This window comes from Cebus imitator, unplaced genomic scaffold (assembly GCF_001604975.1).
Source record: "Cebus imitator isolate Cc_AM_T3 unplaced genomic scaffold, Cebus_imitator-1.0 Scaffold172, whole genome shotgun sequence".
In the NCBI taxonomy this organism is placed as follows: domain Eukaryota; kingdom Metazoa; phylum Chordata; class Mammalia; order Primates; family Cebidae; genus Cebus; species Cebus imitator.
Window position 1 is genome coordinate 2,829,422 of NW_016107487.1, and position 22,819 is coordinate 2,852,240.

General features: G+C 51.4%; 1 non-coding gene across 1 annotated transcript; it reads left to right on the plus strand.

Moving 5' to 3' along the window:
* Positions 1-1,298: 1,298 nt before the first annotated feature.
* LOC119473652 lies at positions 1,299-1,405 on the plus strand. The gene has a single exon (XR_005202857.1). It is a non-coding gene; the product is annotated as a U6 spliceosomal RNA (small nuclear RNA).
* Positions 1,406-22,819: the final 21,414 nt, after the last annotated feature.

The following is a 22,819-nucleotide window of genomic DNA, read 5'->3' on the forward strand; positions in this document are numbered from 1 at the left end:
GACACTCATGTAGGGAGGCTTCAGCTGCTGAGGAAGAAGCTCAGCTACCCTGAGGCTGCCTTATAGAGGGACTGCATTTAAAGTGAGAGATTCCTGAGGAGCCCCCGCCATTCAGCCCCAAGCAGTGTGAATCTTCTAGTCTAGACCCCAGCATTCCAGCTGACCTCAACCCCAGCCACCAATTGACTGAAAACTCATGAGACACCCTGAGAACTGCCTAGATTAGTCCCAGTCAACCCTCAAATTCATGAACAAAATAAATGATTGTTATTGTCTTAAGACCACTGTTTGAGGATGGTTTCTTATCATGCAATAGATAGCTGAGGCAGACTTTTCTATAACCTGGAAGTGGAATGCTGCCTTAACAGACCCTAAGTCATGTGGCTTTAGGACTGGGAGATGGGCAGAGATTGTAAGGGCTTTGAAGGTATTGTTGGTGGAAGCCCAATCGTTCTCAAGGAAGTTGCTGGTAAGGCCTTAAAGGAAAGTGAGAAAATGTTATTGGAAGCAGAAGGAAAGGGGACAAACCCTTATGTAGTAGAAGAAAGCAACGTTGTCACTTGAAGTGATATGAACAATAGAATATGTATGTGCCAAATGAAGGCTGGGCATGGTGGCTCATACCTGTAATCCCAGCACTTTGGGAGGGCGAGGTGGGCAGATCACATGAGGTCAGGAGTTCGAGACCAGCCTGGCCAACATGGTGAAATCCTATCTTTAATAAAAATACAAAAATTAGCTGGGCTTGGTGGCTCATGCCCATAATCCCAGCTTCTTGGCAGACTGAGGCTGGAGAATCACTTGAGCCCAGGGGGCGGAGGTTGCAGTGAGCTGAGACTGTGCCATTGCCCTCCAGCCTGGGTGACAGAGCCAGACTCTGTCTCAAAAAAAGAAAAAGAAAATATGCCTAATGACCTAATGGTTTGGGTTAAAACAATTTTTAAGCAGACTGTTGAAAATGCTAGTTGGATTATTGAAATGCTAGTTGGACTGTTGAAAATGCTAGCTGTGTATCATGAAGACAGAGAAAGATGAGTTAAAAGGAAACTTTAACTTTCAAGCAAAATTTATAAAACATATAAAAGAACCAGGGCTTGCTGGGTTTGAAAATAAATCTGGTTCTCATTCTCAGCCTCCCAAATGGCAAAAAATTCTCGAAGTATGAAAGGGCTTAAGGACAAAGATAAAATCCAGAGTGGGACTGTAAGAACCTTTATTAAAATCTCAGAAATATCTAAGACTTCATAAAATATTTTGAATAGACAAAGGCCCTCTAAGTATTTCAAGAGTGTGCCTCAGTGCTCGCTTCAGCAGCACAGATACTAAAATCGGAACAATACAGAGAAGATTAGCATGGCCCCTGTGCAAGGATGACATGCAAATTCATGAAACATTTTGTATTAATGTAAAATATTAAACATAAAATAAAGAGTGTGCTTCACAGGTCCTCTTCATTAAACAACAGGGCTTCTAAGGATCTTAAGTAAACTGTCTTACAGTAGCCCCACAAGAAGAAGGTAGAGAATGTTTTCTTGATGAAATGTGTGGCTACAGATTTTGACTAATAGAGTGAGCCCCAATAGGATTCATGGGAAACCCACACAGTTTTTAATAGAATTATTTTGTCAGAAGCACCACCAGCTGAGGCAAAAAGGGCCAGAATAGTATGAAATGAAAAAAGGCTTTTGGACCCCCAAAATTCTGTGGGAAGGAAACAAGCTGAAACTACTTGATTGGAAACACCAGCTGTATGAGTCCATTTTCACACTGCTGATAAAGACATACCTGAGATGGGCAATTTACAAAAGAAAGAGGTTTAATTGGACTTACAGTTCCATGTGGCTGGGGAAGCCTCACAATCATGGCAGAAGGCAAGGAGGAGCAAGTTACACGTTACGTGGATGGCGGCAGGCAAAGAGAGGATGAGCTTGTGCAGGGAAACTCCTCATTTTAAAACCATCAGATCTCATGAATCTTATTCACTATCACAAGAACAGCATGGGAAAGACTTGCCCCCATGATTCAATTACTTCCCACCAGGTCCCTCCCACAACACGTGGGAATTCAAGATGAGATTTGGGTGGGGACACAGCCAAACCATGTCACCAGCCATTTTTTCTAGAAAAGGATGATTCAGAAGGCAGAGCCAAGAATCTAGAGAACAGAGCCAAAAGCCACAAAGAATCATTCCCAGGCAGTAGGACTGAGCCCTAATCAAGAATTGGCAATACAATGTGAGCCTGAATGGATTTTAGAATTGCTATGGACAAGTGATGGCTGTGTGCCTCCTTTCCCCTCTCTTGAATGAGAGTGTTTATAGGGGCTATGCTATGCCTATCTCATCATTGGATGTTCAGTGTATAAGTAGCAGATAACTTTTTTTTTCTGACACAGAGTTTCACTCTTGTTGCTCAGGCTGGAGTACAATGGCGTGATCTTGGCTCACTGCAACCTTAGTCTCCTGAGTTCAAGTGATTTTCCTGCTTAAACCTGTGGAGTAGCTGGGATTACAGGTGCCCACCACCACACCCAGCTAATTTTTGTATTTTTGGTAGGCACAGGGTTTCACCATGTTGGTCAGGCTGGTCTTAAACTCCTGACCTCAGGTGATCCATCTGCCTTGCCTCCCAAAGTGCTGGGATTATAGACGTGAGCCACTGTGCCCGGCCCAGTAGCAGATAACTTGTGTCTTTAGTTCACAAATCTTTGGATAAAGAGGAATAGTACTTATGAAACGTGCCTGAGGAATTGCAGCTGAGGAACTTCCTCCATACCTGGATGGTTTAGATAATGGGGTCCTAGACCTCTCTAGCCTAAATCTGAAGTCATAATAGATGAGACATTGGGGGATCTTTGGAAAGGAATGAGTATATTTTGTATATGAAAGGAATGTAAATAACTTATGTCCAGAGGATAGACTATGGTGGTTTTAAGTATGGCTCAGATCGTTGACACATTTCCTGTCAAGAAATGGAATGGTTTCTCCCTCCTGCTGTACCTGGGCTGCCTTTTAACTGCCTTAACAAATCGAATGAGGTAGAAATGACACTGCATGGCTTCCAAGTACGCATGGGTTAGGAAGAGTGATGCAGCTTCTGTCTTGCTCTCTCTCTCTGGAGGTGTGCCTGGGGATTGCTGAGTGGCCATGTAAAAAAGTCTAGCATTTTGGGGCTGTTGTGTTTGTGGAGAGGCCACATGGATATAGAGATGGCTGAAAGACTCTGGATTTCACAGCCTCCACTTGTGTGTGTCCTCCCAGTCCAGGTGCCAGACCTGTGAGTGAGGAAGCCTTGAACCTGCCCCATCCTCGGGCAGTCTGACTGCAACTTCATGAAACCCCAAGCCAGAACTTCCCAGCTGATCCAAAGAGACCATGAATGATAATAAATCATTCTCATTGTTTTAAACCACTAACTTTGGGGGTGGTTTGTTATTCAGCAATAGATAACCTCTTTTCTAAGGGATCTAGAAAATAGGACAAACAGTAATACCTACTTCAAAGGAGGGAAAATGAGTAAGGAGTAAATGAGTTAGATTTTGCAAAGCACTGAGCTCAGGGGCTGGTATGTAGTAAACTCTCAATGAATGTTATTTGCCCTTTACAGAGCCTCTCAGCGGCTGGTATCTTGAACCACAGTGAGTCACACAAAAGTATTGTTTACTTTAAATGCTGTATTTCAGAAGGAACTATGTGCCTGACTGTGAGTGTTTGTTGAATAAATGAAAAAGGAAAATAATTTTCTTTCCTGGGGAGTGGTAGCTACTCTCCAAAGATGGCCCTTGAAGATAGTCATTCTCTTGTAGAGCTCCCTCCCATGCTGAATCTCATCCAGGCTTGTAACTCACTGTAAGCAACAGAATAATGAGATAATGAGAGAAGTTCAAAATCATGTTCACCTCTGAGGGGGACGAATATTGACTGGGAAGGGGATCCAGGGGAACTTCTGGGTATTTGGAATGTTCTGTATTTCATCCAGGTGTGTATGTATATGAAAATTCATTAAGCCACACCATTAAGAAGAGTATGTTTTACTGAGTGTGTTATATCTCCTCTAAAAAAATGAAAAAATGTTGAAAAAATGTTCGCGTGTCTTCCCTTCATGCAGGAGTGGTCTTTAGGAATTCACCAACTCTGGGGCCTCTTGCTCCTCATGGGCTCTCTGACCTGCCCCCTCACCCCAAGTCTGCCCTAGAGCAGCGTCAGCAATGATATCTTCCCTCTTTGCACGAATTGGATGGCACTGCCCAGTCTGGCCTGGGGCTGAGTTCCAGGATGGGGATCATGGGGAATGCATTAGCCTGCTCCTGAGAGGGCAGAGTGGCTGGGCTGGGAGGTCCTAGATGACTTTGGTGGCTGGTGAGTGGGAAGGGGGTCTCACCCCTATACATGGGGTTGTCTGGCTATGTTGGGGGCTGGGGATGTTTGGATTAAGTGAGTAACAGGGGCACATCCTTGGCATGATGGGTCTGGTTCCTGGAAGGAAAGCAGGTGGTGCTGAGGGTGTCCAGGCTGGGCTGAAATGAAGAGCGTGTCCTGCTCACAACCCTGCTATTTGGGACCTGGAGCCATGACGTCCCTCAGAGTTTCCATTTTCTGTGCTGCAGCTGTTGGTTACGTGTTTCATTCAAAATGCTTTGCAGGAAGCAGCAGGCTTCACATTCCAGGGTTTGTAGTCATTTTTTCTCTCAGAGCTCTGGGGCTGGGATTAGAACGTTATTCAAACCACACTGTCCTCGGCTGGACTCCCAAGAGGAAGTGGGTGGGTCTCTGGGGGAAGAGAACACAGGCCTAAATTCAGGGACGGAATGAAAAAAGATTGGCCGGGTGCTCACGCCTGTAATCCCAGCACTTTGGGAGACTGAGGAGGGTGGATCACCTGAGGTCAGGAGTTCAAGACCAGATTGGCCAACATGGTGAAACCCCGTCTCTACTAAAAATACAAAAATTAGCCATGTGTGATGGTGGGCGCCTGTAATCCTAGCTGCTTAGGAGGCTGAGGCAGGAGAATCGCTTGAAACTTGGAGGCGGAGGTTGTAGTGAGCTGAGATTTCACCACTGCATTTCAGAGAGAGTGAGACTCCATCTCAAAAAAAAAAAAAGAGGAAAGATTGAGGCCAGCATAAGTAAGTCCTAGAGGGGTCAGCTGAACTGAGGCCCAGGTATGGTGAGGGGCAGAAGCCTGGTGGGTGGTTGCTCTTGCCCTCCCCAGCCTTGGGCCAAAGAGAATGCAGAGCCTCTGCTGTGGGCGTGTGTGTGTGTGGGCGTGGGGGGGCGTGGCGTGAGACAGAACAGGGTCAGTGCTGGCCTTTTATCCTGATGGACCCACTCCTGTGGCCTCTCACTTTTGTCACTGCCCTCAGGCTGAGGAAGAGAGTGACACGAGTGTCACTTGCCGAGGGGGGAGTGGATGATGTATGCTCAGGTTTGGGGCAGGCAGGGAGCCCTTTAGCACAGGGACCACATAGATACATAGATCCAGACACACCATGATGAATGCTCACTAGCATGTCTGCTAAGCTCCTCACCGGGCCGGGTGCTAGGAATAGCACAGGTACAAGACAGACTCTGTGGCTGCCGTCACAGGAAGGCCTGGCAGAGATGGCCTGGAAGGTGTCCACTGGGATAAGGGGAGGGAGAACAGATTAAGGCAGTGGGGGCCAGTAGGGGTCAGGCTCCAGTGGACAGAGATGGGAGCAGGCGAGTGTAAACGGCCATCATAGATCCCGGGAAGGGGCGGGGCCCAGAGAGTCTGAAGGAATGGCAGAGCCCAGGAAGGAACCTGCTGGATATGGAGTGGTTGAAGATCTGGAAGGGGAAGGCAATGGACAGGATTAAGTCCCGGGGTCCTGAGATAGGGCTCCCTCTCCAAGTCATGAAAAGCCCAGAGGCAAGCTCAAGAGGAGGCAGCCACCTCTAGTCCAGTGCCACCCTTTGCACTCCTGGGGCAGAGGGAAGGAAAGCCTGTCACGACAGCCTAAGTCTGGCACTTTCAACATGACAAAGCATTTTGCCTCCCATGTAGGCAGAATTGTAAATATGGCCCCCAAGATTTCTATCTGAACTCCTGAACATGATGAGACATCAACCCTCGATCCTGTGAAATTATATGGCAAAAGGATTTCAAAGACAACATTCAGGATAGAAATCAGTTGACTCTGAGTCCAAGAAAAGAAAGATTAGCTGGTAGGGGGCCGAATCTAATCACACGAGCCCTTTAGAAGCAGAGGGTTTTCTCTGGCTGCCGGTAGGAGAGGAAGTCACAGATGTGAAGTGTGAGGGAGGACTTGATGCATCTTTGATGACTTGAAGAAGGAGGGGACCATGTGGACAGGACCCGAGAGAGAGCAGCTTTGAGGAGCTGATAGGGATCCCTGGCTGACAGCCACCTCAGTTCTGCAACTGCAGGAGTGGAATTCCACCACAACCCGAATGAGCTTGCAAGCAGATGCTTTCCCAAGGCTTCTGGAAAAGAGCTTCAGTTAGGAGCCAGCCAGCTCACACCTTGATTTTAAGCCTTGTGAGACCCTAAGCAGAGACTGCAGCTGAGCCCACCTGGACTTCTGACCAGAACTGCGAAATAAAAATGGGTAGTGTTTTAGCTGCTAACTTTGTAATAATAGAAAATGAATATACTCCGCTTTCTCATTTTACCCTGAGAAGGTCTTTGGGAAGCATCTGATGACTCCCCCTTTGCAGATGGGACAGGCTAAGTGAGGCGCTCAGGTTGCAGGTGCCCTGCTGGAGCTCAGGGCTGAGTCTAGCTGATTTTTGCCATCACGAATGCTTTTCTCACTTGAACAGCCACAAAGGAACCACAGACACTCAGCCTTGGGCAGGAGCACCAGAGCTGGGAGACCTGCATCTCACACTCCCCTTTCTAAGACGCGCCCCGGCAGATGCCATCCTGCCGCAGCCTGCAGGGTGCAAAGCCATCCCAGCCCTGCCACCTCCTTGGAGAAGAGCAGAGCTCTTGGCAGAAACCAGAGAAGGGCAGTGACCTCAGCCTCCCCCTAACTCTCAGATGACAAGCCTGGGCTCTGTTAAGGCAAGAGACAGGAACTGAGATCCAAGGAGCTATGCGCTTCGGCTTCCCCTCCCCCACATCCAGTAAAAAGCATTCTCTGACTTGTCGGGATGGGGATTTTAAAAATTTTAGACTCGCTTTCTTAATCATTTGTTGGGCACAGTCAGGCATCTCCTGGGAGTCCAGAAATGTTTGCAGGGAGAGAGTTTTGTTCTTGCTTTATTGATTAAGAAGCCCTGATGAAGGTTTTCTCATTCCTGCAGAGAGAGGCCTTTTCTAAAAACCTCCTTAATTCTTCCCAGATGGTGTCCAGTTCTCCCTCTCCAGCAGGGTAGGGCTTCTTTCAGAAAGTAGGAGGGCTTTGTGTCTAGCCGACCCGGGATCTCAGCTCTGTCACTTAGCCCCTGAGGGGTGTATGGGGGCAGGCAACCTCCCCAAGCCTCAGTTTCTTCAGAAGGAGTTTCTAGATACAATGGGCCAACAGATACGTACAAAGTACCTGGCAGGCCAGAAGGAAGCACTCCCTGTTGCCTTCCTCACCCACGGGCCTGGCCACAGCAAGACAATTACCTTGGAAATATTTTTTCCACAACCAGAAAACATTCTCGTGACAGGCAGGCCTGGTCGGCCAGCAGCAAGAGTCCTCGGTCAGCAAAGTTTGCCTTGGTGCTCCACCTTCCCGAAGCCACTTCCTCTATCCGTGCCCCATTTCCTTCTTTCAGGCCCTCCCTGGCCAGATCCCAGGCTCTGGGAGGAGCGACACACTGAAAACCTCCTAAAGACTCTTCGAGTTCAGTTCTCTGGAGGGAGGGCAGGGCTGAATGGCAGAATCCCAGGCCCCCAGGGCACACGGGCCAGCGTGGGAATATTTTCTGGCTGGGGCGGAGGATGTTGCCAAGGTCCCTCCAGGTGTCTGTCGGGTAGGGGGCCAAAGGCAGTGGATGTGCAAGCCTCTCTCCTGCTTGGGTTTCTCCTGGCTGTGCATTTGCAGGTTTGGAGGTTTGAGCGGAATCTTCTTAGATGTAGCTTTTGCTGTCCTAGACACATGAGAAAAATCTGCTTGACTTCAACTTTTCACAGTTTCCAGGGTGAAGCCTGGGCCGAGCAGGTCCTGGGGGCAGAGTCTGGGTCTGTGGGCGTGGCCACGTGTTTGTGGGGGTGAGGGGCGAGAGGAGCTTCAGGGTCTGGGCCCCAGAATAGTTGGCCCCATGACAAGAAGGTGGAGGGCTGGTGAGGCTGTTTCCTCTGCTGTTTCCTGTGGCTTCTGGGGTGTTCTAGGACAGAGGGTATTTGAGGGCCAGTGCAAGTCCCTAGGATTTGGGGGTAAAGCTAGTTCCTTCTGGGGGAGCCTTTCCAGGGCAGAGGCTGAAGGAGGTGCTGGGAGATGAGGGGGGTGTCCATGAAGTGGCGTCGTATTCTCAGGCTGGGGCTTTGAGGCCAGGGCCCAGTACTACCCTCAGCTGCCTCTACCCTCCTCCCCTGAGCTGTGGGCTGAGAGCTGAGCCAAGCATAGGATGGACAGCCTCTCTCTGCTTCTCTGTCCCCACCCCCATCCTGACGGAGTCTGGTTTTCATCACTCATTAATCACTGCAGCTTCCCACAGACCGTGTCTGTCTGTCCACACTCACCAGCCCCCTGGGCCCTGGGGGGATGGATAGACAGGCAGATGGTCTTTAACTTGGGGAAATTTCGGGTCACACTGGGGGCTGCTCCCTCCCGCAAGGCAGAGGAGAGGCACGCTTCCTGGGTTGTTAGAGGTCACACCTACCCCCAACCCGGCATGAAGCTGCCAGCCCGACCCACCTCACCCTGGCAGCAGGCGACAGGGGCCATTAGCTGTCCTGTTCACCAGGAAGGAAATGGGTTGGAGGGCTGAGGAATTCTAATTAAGCTTCCCCAGCTGGCAGGCCGGCTGGCGGGTGAGAGCTGGCACCTCCACCCCTGCTAGAGTTGGTGCCAGCCCTGTCCGGCCTGGCCCGCTTGGTGCCCACCTGCTGCTGTGGGAACCCCGGCCTTGGGCTGCCTTGCAGAGCCCCTGAAGATTTCCAGGCACTGACGGCCCAGCCTGCTCCCCTCACATCACCTTTTTGCCCCTGTCCTATCTCCCCTTCCCCCTGACCTTGCCCCCTTGACTTCTCTGAAGGAGATGGGGCCTCCAGGGTTGTGTTGCCAGGCGGGATGCCACTCACCAGCCTCTCATTGTACCCTCCCCCGACTCTGGAGACCTGAGTACTGATCTGGTTCTGCTGTGACCCACTGTCAACTTGGAGCTACTCACAGCCTCTCTGGGCCTCAGTTTCCTGGACTGTGAAATGGAGTGAAAATTGCAGTTCCACTATATCTCTTCAGCTTACCCTTCTGCTAATTAGAATACCACTGATTGAGAGTCTGCAGGGTGTGGAATATGCTGTGCAACCAGAGGGAAAGAGTAGCAGGTGCCCTGGGCAGGGTGTCTGGGATCACCGTCACTGTCATCATCATCCCAGGGCCACAGCATCAATGAATTTGATCACAGAATTTGCCTTCTGGGCCCTCCTGGCTTTGTATCCATTTCTCTAAGACCTCCCTGCTGACTCAGCCTCTCCTGCCTTCCAAGGGGATTTGTCTTTTAAAATAGGAGGCTAAAGAAAGCTGTGGCCATGTGCGGTGGCTCACGCCTATAATCCCAGCACTTTGGGAGGCTGAGGTGGGTGGATCATGAGGTCAAGAGATCGAGACCAGCCTGGCCAACATGGTGAAACCCCATCTCTACTAAAAATACAAAAATTAGTTGGGTGTGCTGGCACGTACCTGTAGTCCCAGCTACTTGGGAGGCTGAGGCAGTAGAATCATTTGAAACTGGGAGGCGGAGATTGCAGTGAGCCGAGATTGGGCCACTGTACTCCAGCCTGGTGACAGAGAGAGACTCTGTCTCAAAAAAAAAAAAAAAAGGAAAAGAAAGCAGTGCTTGTCCCACAGAAAAAACATTCTCTGAAAAAAAGCATATGAGGTTCTAATGGTCGGACTCCAGGTGCTGCAGTAGCTGACTGGGGGACATTCTAGGTGAGGCAGGGGGGTGTGGAGGGGTTGTGTGTGTTTCAGTTAGGTGGCTGCCAGTTTACCTTACCTTGCATGAGGGCAGAACCCCAACCGCTACACTGGAACTTTCCCCCTCTCAACCCTGGACTTGTCCTCCTCCCCAGATGTCCCTCATGGGAACTGGGTGCACAGTGGCCATTGTGGTGTGGGAGGGGAGGCAGGTAGTGGCAGTTAAGAGGGACACTTTTGGAGTCTGACAGTTTCGAGTTTGAATCCAGCTCTACCATTTGCAGGTTGGATGACCTTGGCCTCTGTTTCTTTATCCATAAAATAAGGATCATAACACTATTGCCTATCTGGTGGGGCTGTCAAGGATTAAATGATATAATACGGTTAAGGCCGGGCACGGTGGCTCACACCTGTAATTCCAGCACCTTGGGAGGCCGAGACAGGTGGATCACCTGAGGTCAGGAGTTCAAAACCAGCCTGGCCAACATGGCGAAATCCCATCTATAGTAAAAATACAAAAATCAGCTGGGCATGGTGGTGGGCACCTGTAATCCCAGCTTGAACCCAGGAGGCAGCTTAAACCTAGGAGGCAGCCGTTGCAGTGAGCCAAGATTGAGACTCCATAATCCAGCCTGAGTGACAGAGTAAGACTCCATCTCAAAAAAAAAAAAAAAAAAAAAAAGGTTAAAGTGTTTGGTCATGGTGTCTGGCCAGAGAGGGTGCCCCATACAGGGTGGCTCTCAGTGCTGGGAAGTCCCTCGATCTCCCAGGTGCCATGGCCTGTCTGCCATGTGGGGCACTGGCTGAGGGCTGGTGGATAGCACAGCCTAGGGCTGGGAGTGGCTATGGGGAGTGGCAGGCAGCCATGGGCTTCCCACTGGTGGCCACAGCAGAGAGCTGGAAATAAGACCAAGTGTGGTCTTTCCTCCCTGGTCCCACACTCCATGGTCCCCCAGAGCTGTGTCTCTGGAACCCAGGAACCTCCAGCTCTGGCTACACACCAGCCTTTCCTCAGGCAGGCCTCTGTCTTTACAGCCTCCTATTGGCTCATCTGCCCTGGTGGGTGGGAGCAGCTTCACAGAGGATCAGAAGATGACATGGATCCCCAAATGGTTTCCACTGGCGCCAGAATGCTGCACGGCAGCCAGCTCTCAGCATTGCCATGGAAGATGGCAAGATCCCCTGCAGGCACAGAGCCCCTCGGAGAGCAAAGCCCGCCGGAACCAGGATTCTGAAGTCCTGGCACTCCTTCCCACAGATCCAGGACACACATCTGCATATCATTGCACAGTGGTTTGCATACATTTGCATCCAAGTCCACATCCACCCCCCATATTGTTCCTTTTTCCACCTATAGTAAGAATGAATATTTAATGAGCCATCCAAAGTTCTAGTATGTAAGCCCCCAAACCCAGTTCCATCCATTTCAAGTGTGTTTTGAGGGCCTGATGTCTGGACCAGCCTTTATCAGAGATGGAGGAAGGGGAAACTAGAGTCTTTGCTTTTAGGGTACTCACAGCCTAACTGGGGAAATTCACAGATGAGATCCAGGAAAACGTATTATGGCGCTTTCAAGGATGCAATAGCTATGATGAAGCGGGTGCTGGGATTGGGGGCGGAAGCTCCAGATGGGCTGGAGGAGCATGGTTGGTGAGCTCCATGGTCCCTGGCACAGGGCTGCACATGTGCTGGCCACTGTGTTGATGAGGGGTCGGTGAGTTTTTAACTCAGCCCCCTATCCCATGGCTCTCTGTGGTGCAGGGACTACACGCAGTCACCTTGCATTGTACCACAGGCCTGCGCTCCACCTCGACAGACGGGACCCAGTATGGGGCCAAGGACAAAGGTGGTCTTTACTAGGCAGTGGGACATGGGAGCTCTGAGTGGGCAGGAGTGCCTATACCACCCAGTCCCATCCATGTGCCTTCACGTGATACAGAGGAGGGAACTGTGGCACACAGGGCTGGGTAACGCACTCAGGCATCCACACAGGGAGAGAAGGAGCTGGAAGGGGAACCCAGGCAGTCTGACTCCTTGGCTGGTGCCTTTGGTCACCATATTCCCTAGCCTCCGCCAAAGGACATGCTGGGCTTCAGGGTAGGAATTGACAGACCATCAGGGGCTGGTGGGGCCGGCTCTGGAGTCCCACTGCCAGGTTTGGTTGGCTTCTTGATTGCATCCTGTTTGATCAGCAGGGTCTTTTGAATCCTGGCTTCACTGATTGTCAACTGTGTGACTTCAGGGAAGCTGCTGGATTTCTCAGCCAAGGTTTCCTCACCTGTGGAGCGAGTGCACCTGCTTCGAGGAAGCCTGATTCACCTGGCATTCACCTCGGTGAATGTGCAAGATGCATCTGCCGCTGAGTGGGGGCCGACGGGGGAGGTCTGAGGATGGCTTTTGAGGGCACGTAAGGAAACAGGCCTGGCTGGAGCAGAGGCTGCCCAGGGGAGGAGAGGGGGACAAGGCTGGGCCTGGGGAAGGGAGCCCCAGTGCCCTCCATTATTCCAGAGAGGCAGATGTGGTGGGTGTGGCCAGTGCTGCTTGTGGCTTGGCAGCTTCTCACTGGTCTCATCTGGTCCCTCACAGACATGCTGGGAGTTAGCAGTTCTGTCCCTCAGAAGCTTCAGGGCTGGGGGTGGGTGCTATGCCCTTAGCTCCATGGCCCTCAGAATGCCAGTAATTGCCCACAGTTAGCCCTCCAGACCCACAGCATGGTGAAATTCTGAGTTGCCGACATGGCACTTGAAAGCAAGGCTTATGCTTACATTTTGCCTTCCCTGTGTTCCTTTAAAAAAGTCCAAGACGGATTGGGACTTACATTTTGCCTTCCCTGTGTTCCTTTAAAAAAGTCCAAGACGGATTGGGACTTGGTCTCTCCACATCATTGGGAAAAGGTCATCAGACCCCAATGTCAAGGCAGGAGTGTCAGGGGCAGCAGGAAGACCAGGGGTATCCAGGAAGGGAGGGGCAGGGGTGCTAAAGAGTCAAGAGAGCAGAGTGAAGAGGGGCTGGGGATGTGACCAGAGCTCTGAAGACCCCATTACAGGGAAACAATACTCACAGGCAGACACACACCTGACATGCATTCTTGCACTCTCGGGTCCACAGACCATCATCAAGAGGCTCAGAGTGGTGAGCCAGCCTGCAGGTTCTAGAATATTCTCTTATGAGAGACTCTATCCAGGAGTCTAGTTGAGGATAAAGCAAGGTCCTCTCCTTTACACTTTTAAGCACATTCGGGCAGATTGAGTTTGCCTATTAACTGGAACTAAAAGGGACTTGGGGCTCAGCCTCTTCTTGGTCCTACAGCTGTGGGCAGGGAAGAAGGAATGAGGGCCAGACAGTATGCACCTGAGAGCTGCTTCCTCCTTGGGTCCCAGTCTCGAGGCACCAGCTGTGTAGGAAACCCACTGAAGGGCAGCCTGACCTGATCCGGCATGTGTGGAGTCTGTTGGAGGTCCAGTCCCTGCCCTGTCTTTCCCCACAGCCCTCCTTGGGTGGGTGCTCAGCCTCTCTGGGGAGAATGCTCTAAGTCTTCTCTTCCACTATTAGCTCCACTCTATTCTTGTTCCCTAGCCGTCCTGGCCCAAACCCTGCAAGCTCCCTTTAGATATCCTCCTTTCTGCCTTTCTGTGTGGATTAGATCCTTTGTGACTTGGTTCCTCCCCATTGTAACTTACATACAATAGTGTTAATGGAGCATAAATGGACAGCTCAATGGATTGCCACATGTGTGTCTAGACCCATGGAACCACCAGATCAAGATCTGAAACATTTCCAGCTCCAAAGCTGATTCCCTTGTGCCAATCAATACCATCCCTGAGGGTGACCACTAGTCTGACTTCTATCATCCTAGATTCATTTCACCTGTTCCTGACCTTCATACAAATGGTATCTAACAGTCCCTTCATGTCTGGCTTATTTTACTCAACATAATGTGATTGATGCAATTGCCCAAGGACTGCCCACCAGCCCTCAGTCAGCGCCCCACATAGCGGGCAGGCCATGGTACCTGGGAGATCTAGGGACTTCCCAGAACTGACACCCACCAGGAATGGGCACCCTCTCTGGCCAGGCACCATGGGGAGATTCACCCATGCAGTTGTGTGTAGCAGATACTTTTTGTTGTTGTGTTCTAATCACTGTGTAGTATTCTATTTATATGAGTATGCCACGATTTGTTTAGCCCCTCTGTTGATGGATATTTGTGTGTTCTAGTTTGAGGTGCTATGAATAAAGCATTGGTGTGCATACCTAGTCATGGACACATGCATTCATTTCCCTTGGGTGGACAACTAGGAGTGGAATTCCTGGGAGACTTGAGGATTTTTAAATTAAATTTTTTTTTTTTTTGAGACGGAGTCTTGCTCTGTCTCCCAGGCTAGAGTGCAATGGTGCAATCTCAGCTCACTGCGACCTCCGCCTCCTGGGTTCAAGCCATTCTCCTGGCTCAGCCTCCAGAGCATCTGGGACTACAGGCATGTGCCACCACGCCCAGCTAATTTTTGTGCTTTTAGTAGAGACGGGGGTTTTGCCATGTTGGCCAGGCAAGTCTCAAACTCCTGACCTCAGGGGATCTGTCTGCCTCCGCTTACCAAAGTGCTGGTATTACAGGTGTGAGCTACCATGCCCCGCCAGACTTGGAGTTTTAAGAGGTCAAGTCCTTCCTTCTTACTGGCTAGGCTTTGGGACACAATAGAGTTAATGGAAGTTGTCCCCACCTCCCAGCGCCCTCCCCATTCCAGGTGCAGCTTCCTGGGAAGGTCAGGCACTCTTTCATACTGTTGTCTATGAGGAATGGAAAGACCCACCCTAGAGGACTCATGCCTTATAGAGCCACTGGAGACTGGGCATGGTGGTGCATACCTATAATCCCAGCACTTAGAGAGGCCAAGGCAGGCAGATTGCTTGAGCTCAAGAGTTCAAGACCAGCCTGGGTAACACAGTGAAACCCCATCTCTACAAAAAATTCAAAAGTTAGCAGGGTGTGGTGGCCTGTACCTACAGTTCCAGCTACTCAGGAGGCTGAGGTGAGAGGATTGCTTAAGCCTGGGAGGGCAAGGCTCAAGCCTGGGTGACAGAGTGAGACCCTGTCTCAAAACAGACAAACACACAAACAAAAAGCCATAAAGAGTCACTTGAAGAGGCCTGAAATGCTACAGAGGGAGTTGCAGGTTCTTCTTCAAGTCAGGAGAGCATGGGGACTGAGGCAGCTGAACAGGAAGGATGCGATTGCCCAAGGTGCTGGAGGAAACTGAAGCTCCGGGTTAATGACCTGTCCAAAGCCACGTGGCCCGTATGTGGCCAGCAGGGATGTCACCTCAGGTGCATCTTCTCTAGCCCAGAGCGCTTCCAACCATATAAAGACTGCCCTCTCTGTGGAGAGGAATGCAGAGGTAGTCACGGCTCAACATTATGGACCCACTGAGTGCTCTGCCCTGAGATCAGTCTCCGGGCAGTTCTTTCTTGGGGTCTCCACCCCTGCCTGGCCACCAGCTATGGCTCTGGCCCAGTTCCCTCCCAGGGAGACATTTGCTGGCCTTGAATAGCCTGAGTCATGGCTGTGAGCTGGAGGAGAAAGAGACAGAGCCCAGGGGCTGGTATTACCCAAGACCCCATGCCAGGACCTGCCAGTGAGCCAGCCATGGGTGAGTGGGGGCAGCGCGCAGAGAACATTCCTGGAAAACAATCTGCCCTGAGTAACCCTCACAGGCTTTCTTGGCCAGACCAACACATTTGGTCTCAGGCTGGCAAGGCCTGAGACGGTGGTGAGCATCTGGCGAGGCCTTAGTGTGTCGGGGGAATGCTGCTTTGGCCTACTGGGAACTGCCAACCGGCATCTCCACTGGAAGGTCCTGGATGCTATGTTCATGATGCAGTTCATGGTGTGAAGACTTCAGGCTGCCGGATTAGGCATTCACTGACTTTGTTCCAGAGAGGGAGAGAGCCTGGATATATACGTATGCATGGAAGTGTGTGTGTCTGAGTAATCATGTGTGTATGTGTGCATGCATCGATGACTTAGCCATTCATTCATTCATTCTGCAAATATTTACTCTTGCCTATTATGTGCGATGGGGGATTCAACAGTAAATGAAAGAGACAAGGTCTCTGTCCTCAAAGGTGCTAGTAGATCCAGAGCATACATCTCCACGTGGTGCATGTGTACCTAAAGGAACATGTGGTTGCCTGTGTGTTTGTGTATCTGAAGAGAGGTCTTAATATTTGAGTTTCTGAGTATGCGTGTGACTGAACATATGAGTCTGAGCATGTGTGTGTGAAGGGGAGAGAATTACTCATCCACTTAGAAAGGCCTCTCCCAGAGAAGTTATATTTTCATAAATAAAAATAATCAGATAATGAGTTCATTTCCGATCTCAAGTTTGATGCCAACATTCCAGTGAAACAAGACTCGCTGGAGGGCTGGCTGCTCTCTGTGTGGCTTGGATTAGCTGGGGAAAGTGCAGAGGCCAGACCTGCCACTTGCAGGATGTAGGGAGTTGGGGAAGAGAGGGTGACCTACAACCAAGGGACTGGCTTCATGTATCTGGGGCTGAATAGCTTCTCACCCTCACACAGGTATCAGCAGACAACCCTCGGGTGTAAGTTCAGGCCTTACATGCCCAACAGCCTGTGTAACACCTGAACTTCCTCCATTCATTCCTTGGAACCAGTGATGGACAGTCTGTGCTGCTTTGTAAATGCAGATGGCCCCAGAAGAAGTGGTCCACTGAGCTGCTGTGAATCAAGGAAGGCCCAGTAAATGACCCTTTCCCTGGGAGCCAGGCCACTCAGGGATGCCTGCTGGGAGAGCAGTGGCAGGTACAGGGAGAGGCTGTGACTGGAGCCCCTAGGGGAAAGGGATAGAGGCCACAGGCAGATGACAGCCCCTGCTTCTGCTTGGATTGATGTTCAGGAGTCAAGTTAATGCCTCAGTTTGGATTCAGGGCCTTGCACAGTGGCTTTCCCAAATGGATCTGGGCTCTCCTGGTTTATCTCCCTCGCCCGTGCTCCTGCCAGACACAACCATCTTCCACTTGGCCCTCTCTGCCTTTGCTTAGGCTGTTCCTTCTTGGAATGCTCTTCCCCAGCTCTGCATGCCCAAATGTACCAGGTCTTGAAGATCCAAATGTCGTCCTCTTCACACAGTCTTCCCTAATTCTGCCAGCTAGGAATGCTTTCTCACACTCAGTGGTGACCGCCTTTTAACTGTGTCCTACTTTTCCTCCTGGACTCCAAGTTCCAAGAGGGTAGGATCTATGCCTCCCTCAGCTGATTTTCCTCCACAAATCCTAGCCAGTCTGAAGATGGGGCTGCTCCTGCAAGCTGGCCAGAAAGGTGAACGGAGCTGCAGTCAGTAGCAACTGGAGGCGGGCCTGGGGGAACCAGTGAGGGCTGTGCCTTGAGATAGGCCCCTGCTCTGAATTTGAGACCTAATGTCAAACAGGAGTACCCTGGAGTTGGATAGGGGCTTGGAAAAGGGCACTAAGGGGAGAGGGAAGGGGAAAGGAGCGGAGCTTTTCCTAGGAGACACAACTTGGGCCCCAAAGCAAGACATCTGTGATATGTCAGGTTGCTATGCCGGGGGCTGGGGTGGAGGACGGCAGGGATAATCAATTCTGAGACACAGGCTGAGTGTCTGCAAGTAAGAAAGAGGAATCCACAGAGGGTATCTGTCCATCCATCTGTCCATTCTTCCACCTGTCCATTTCACTATGCATTTACCTACTCATGCATTCAACAAGCAACATTGAGCATCTACTATATGCCAAAGCCCCGTGGGGCTTTACATACATTATTCCACCTGCTCACAATAGCTGCGTGAGGAATGCATCATCATCTCAGAGGAGGAGGCTGAGCCTCACAGAAGTTGAAGGCAATGTTCAGGGTCACAGTCCAATGTCCAGGCTGCTTCTCCAAAGCTAGTACTCTTCCCACACCAATGAAGAACAAATGGCTTATTTCTCAGCCTCTCCTGGCTTCAGGCTGAGCTAGATCATGGCCCTTGGGCAATATGATTAAGCCTTGTTCTTGTCTGGGAAGTCTAGCCTGCATCTCCACCCAGGGGCCCCAGCCACAATTTGGCCATCGGCCAGCTGTCTTCATCCTCTAACATCTTCGTTGACAAGGCCATTTGTAGGGGCAAGGTCCGAACCCAAGGAGCAAAGCTCCACTAGTGGAATTTCCAGCAGAGAGGGAAGCTTTATTGGGCAGGCATCCTCTTACTTTGCCAAGAGGGAGGATCATCTTGGCAAGAGGGCCCAGCATGACACGAAGAGCTGCAAATGTTCTCAAAAATTACCTGGGAGGTTGCTATAAATGCATATTCTGGGGCTCCATCCCTATAGAGTTCAGTTAAAGAATCCAGGATGGGCACAGAAGCCTGAATTTTTAACAAGCCCCAAAGGCTGTTAATGTGAGTGGTCAGAGGACCCACAAGAAACTGACACGAAACAAGACTTCCCTTAATGTGCCTGAAGATCACACCACTGTTTTGTGCAGATTCATGTCACAGTTGATTGGCACTCATCTGAGTACCTACAATCTTTCAGTCTTTTATTAACCTGTACTGACGCTGTGGATTTCTTGGGTTCCACAAGCAGATCCTTACACAGAACCCCCTTCAGACTCATCTCTTTAAATGTGACCTATTCACCCAGACTGACCAAACCTTCTTGGATCCCAATTTTTATTATTCAGTGCACTTCCCACTCTTCTCAGCTTGGATGATCTGCAAATTCTACCAACCACATGTCCACTCAAGTTTCTGATAAACATATTGAAGGGACCAGGCAGGGCCAACGCTGTGCAAGAAGCTCTCACCAGGCCACCCCAGGCAGGCCTCGAGGTCCAGCCCCTGAGGAGTCACAAAGCCTTCAACCTGAACTACTCCACCCTCCAGGCCCACATGGCAGAGGATGCTATGAAAGGCTGGCTGGAATCCACCCACGGGGGCCTGGCCATTCTAGTGTCCTCCCTCAGCCCATCAGCAGGACACAGAGGCTACCTGGATCAGATGCTGAACTCATTCATGGCTTACTGCATTTTGGACGGACAAACCCATCTTTCCTCAGTGCATGTCCAGAGCTGTGATATCAAGCTCACAGACGGGTAGAGCAGATTCCTCTCTGCGCCCTTCCTGAGATGCACGCCTCCTTGGTGACTATGCTGTAGTTTGGCCTCTCAAGGCCAGGAGACCTGTGTCTGTATATACCTGTGCCCCAGAAGATAGGGTGGAGGTAGGCAAGGGGTGGAGAGCTGGGGAGAGGGGAGACACTTTTGGGAATTTGGTTTTCCTTCAGGCTGGAGTTTTGAATAGGTGGTCAATGTAACTGGCCATAAACCTTGGAATGAAACTCCTCCTTTCCCACTGGCAGAAAGGGCTGAACTGCTGCCTTGCACATCCCAGGCTGGAATTTGAGTCCCCCAGCTGGCTGTCTGCAAAGTGGGGAAAGAGGGGAAGAGGGGAATCTGACCGAAATGTTCTGGGCCTGGCTGGGAATGCTGAGCTCTGAAATTTGATCGGGGACTGAAACAACTCCAAATGTTTCCCACATTTCTTGGAAATGGAGGCTTTCTCACCAGAACCTGGGTTTTCTTTTGAATAACACTCCCCCCAAACCTGTCCCCCACCCTGATGGGGTGGGAGTTGGGGCGGGAAGCAGGCGTTTACCGGGCCATCAGCGATCCTGGGCTGTTGGTCTCTGAAATCACCGTCAGCCACTAGAAGGGAAAAGTGGGGAGGCCTTGTGGAAGAGGTGCAAGAGCCACCCCGATCCCCAGGTCACTCTGCAGAGCTGCTGAGGCCCAGAGATTTATGTTCCTCCCTCTGCCCTGGTTCTAAAGCTCCTCCCCTGAGTTCAAGCTGAGTTGAACTGCCTCCTTCCCTGCGAGGGCAGCTGTCCCCTGCTCGCCCCTCCCTTTCTCTGGCTGCCCAACCCCTTGGCCTCTGCTCCCTGACTCCTGCTCTTTCAGGGGCCATGGGAGAGAGAGGCCTGACCCCTGGATTTTTACTGCCACCTCTTAGCTGTTAGCCCGGGGCCTGAGGCCCTCCTGACACCCCGGGCCTTTGCTGCCCAGGCCTGCCCCTCTCAGGAGCTGGAAGAAGCCACTGCTATGGTAGAAGTTTTTGTTGGAAAAAGGAGAGAAAGTGGAGGTTTCAAAAGGAGGAGAAAACAGAGGCTGCATCCATGTTTGTGCATTTCCAGATCTGTAGGCGGACAGTCACCCGTCAGGGGCTCAGCTTTGAGCCACAGCTGTGCCTGCCCCATGGAAGGAGAAGCGGCCTCCCCCGCCCCTAGTTTCCAGGAGGTGGCAATGGGGCACCTAAGGAGAGGCATGAGCAGTAACAGAACCCCCTTCATACATATTATGCCCTCCAAGAAAGTGGGGGCCTGGGTTCAGGTCCACTTTGTCATGAGCTGACTCTGGGTACAGCCCCCGCTTCTCTCTCTCATGGGTGTGGACTCTGTGGGTACACGGGGTAGTGCCAGGGGTTCCAGACGCTTCAGAACAAGCATGGTTCATCCTCAAGAGCATCAGATTTATCAGACTGTAGGAAGAAAACTGCCATCATTTTCATATTGAATAGCCATGTGTATATTAGGAAGGAACATGCAAAACACATGTCAATTTTTAAGAAGACACCACTTTTCCAACAGATCTCACTGTTGGAGCTCCTTGAAGCTGTGCCCTCAGATGCTCCCTCTCCACTCCCTTCAAATACACCAGCCCTCTGTGCCTCAGTTTCTTTGGCCGAGAAGTGGGATAGTATTAACCCCACACATGGGGAGAAGCTGGTGGAGCTGGGTGGAGGTGGGGTGGGAGGGAGTCAGGCGGAAGCAGGCCTTTCCTCCTCCTGGGCCTGCAGCTTGCAAACCCCAGTTCTGTGTCCCTAGAGGAAACCCTCATTGAATGGGTCACTGGGCTTCCCCCAGCTGAGCTGGGTGTGACGATCGCCATCTCTTGGCCATGTGCCTGGTCACACAGATTCCAGTGGCCTGGAGACTTCCTGCCTGAGCCTCTCCAGCCTGCAGGTGCAGCGTCTGGCAGGGAACAGCTCTGGGGCAGGGCACAGGTATGTGGGCAGGGACTGGGCATCCCCAAGCACCCAACCTACTCCCTCCTTTTATTCACTGGCCCTGGAGAAGCTGGGAGAAGTGGGTGTGACGGGAGGGAACAGGGCGTTTCTTCTTCCAGAGGCTCAGAGCACCAAGAAGAAGAAGCTGCCAACCTGCCACTGAAGCTGGCCCCTACCTGGGTTAGCCTGGCCCACCTCAGACTTTACAACTCAGAAATCTCACCCAAAAAGTTGGATTTCTTTTCTTTATTTTTGACGGAGTCTGACTGTCACCTAGGCTGGAGTGCAGTGGTGTGATCTTGGCTCACCGCAACCTCCACCTCCCGAGTTCAAGCAATTCTCCTGCCTCAGCCTCCCAAGTAGCTGGGATTACAGGCATGCACCACCACGCCCAGATAATTTTTGTACCTTTAGTAGAGTTGGGATTTCATCCTGTTGGCCAGGCTGGCCTTGAACTCCTGATCTCAGGTGATCCACCCACCTCAGTCTCCCAAAGTGCTGGGATTACAGGCATGAGCCACCATACCTGGCCTGGAATTCTTATTTCTCTTTAAAAGCTCAGGCCTGACCAGCTCGGCCCATATGGCACTCATGGGCCACAGTGAGCAGGGACTGTCTGGTTGACAGCAGGCTTTGCCACAGGCCCCACGGCCCCTAATGCCCCACACGAGGCCCACCTGTTGGCTTCTCCCATCCCATCACCTGCTGGTGGTTGTGGGTTGGAGCATGTTGTCTCTGATGACATCTCCGGTGAGGAGAGATGTTTAGTCAGCTGGGGCATGACACCCACAGCACAGAAAAGACTCTTGGAAAGTCAGAGCCTTTCTGACCCTCAGGCATGGCTGGTGAGGGCTGGGTGGTGGGGGAAGGCCCCAGGGCCTCCTCTTCCCACTCCTGTGGGGCTCCATCAGCCCTTTACACTGCCTTGGGCTTTGGAGAGACCTGGGGCTGTAGGCAGAGAGCCAGGAGGGGGCTACAGTTCTGTGGGGGCTGCTGGAAAGAAACAGGTCCCATCCCTTGAGCCCCTGATCCTAGTGACTGGTGTCCCCTACACTGCCCCAAGTGGGTGAGGTGTCAGCGCTGACAGCGCCCCCCTCCCCGCCAACCCTGTCACCCTCTGTAGATCTCCCAGGCAGCTTCCCTGAAGGCTGGGAGCTTCCACTTCCCAAGCATCCCCAGGCTGTTGGTGGCCAGGGGGTGATGCCAGGGGCTCTCTTGTGTTTCTGCCTTTTCCAGACACTGCCAACCTTGTCATTCATTCATCACATCATTGTTGGGTGCTTACTATCTGCCAGCAAAGGTGAGGCACCTCTTTTGACTGTGTGACCTCAGGCAAACCACAGCCCTTGCACCTCACCTCATTATCTGTAAAACTCGGATATGACAGTATCTGATTTAGGAGGTCGTTATGATGATTGAATCAGATGATGTATATGTCTCCCAGACTGGGCGTGGAGCTGGTATACAGCAAACGCTCAATAAATGTTGCCCATGTCACAGGCACTATTATTAATAAGAACAGCCAGCTTCTTGCTCCCTTGGTGTCTTCCGGTCTCCGGCCTCCATTCTCGGCTTCTGTCCATTTTCTTCCTCCCTGCTGTCCGCCAGCGCCCCCAAGTCTGCACCCTGAAGCGGGGCTGCCGCCTCCCTGGGGTCCCAGGCCCGCGAGCGGCCCCCACCAGGTGC